Below are 462 nucleotides of genomic sequence, written 5' to 3'. Positions count from 1 at the left end.
ACAAAGAATCTATTAGAATTAATACAGATATTCAGTAGGATAGCACAATACAAAGTCAATATCCAAAAGGCAATAGCATTTCTTTACATAGATAACAAACACACTGCGAGGGAAATTAGAGAAACAAAACCTTTTACAACAGCACTAAGGAAAAAGAAATAAATTGGAATAATCGGCTCCCGGGAAATGTGGCGGCGCAGCAGAGCTAGCGGGGCTTGGGCTGACAGATAAGTGGTGCAGCCGGGTCGGCGAGCGAGTGGACTGGCGAGTGCGGGGTGCGGTTATGATCACCTCAGCCACTGGAATTATTTCTCTTCTGGATGAAGAAGAACCTCAGCTTAAGGAATTTGCACTACACAAATTGAATGCAGTTGTCAATGACTTCTGGGCAGAAATTTCTGAGTCTGTAGACAAAATAGAAGTTTTGTATGAAGATGAAGGTTTCCGGAGTCAGCAGTTTTC

At 42.6% G+C, this 462-nt stretch overlaps 1 pseudogene; it reads left to right on the top strand.

Moving 5' to 3' along the window:
* Window positions 1-283: 283 nt before the first annotated feature.
* The window catches only part of LOC101577586, a 2,601-nt pseudogene continuing 2,422 nt past the window's right edge, over window positions 284-462 (top strand).

The sequence above is a fragment of the Octodon degus genome, unplaced genomic scaffold (genome assembly GCF_000260255.1).
Source record: "Octodon degus isolate 3935 unplaced genomic scaffold, OctDeg1.0 scaffold00562, whole genome shotgun sequence".
In the NCBI taxonomy this organism is placed as follows: domain Eukaryota; kingdom Metazoa; phylum Chordata; class Mammalia; order Rodentia; family Octodontidae; genus Octodon; species Octodon degus.
Note: the sequence above shows the minus strand (reverse complement) of the source record. Positions and strands in the feature narration are given on the sequence as shown.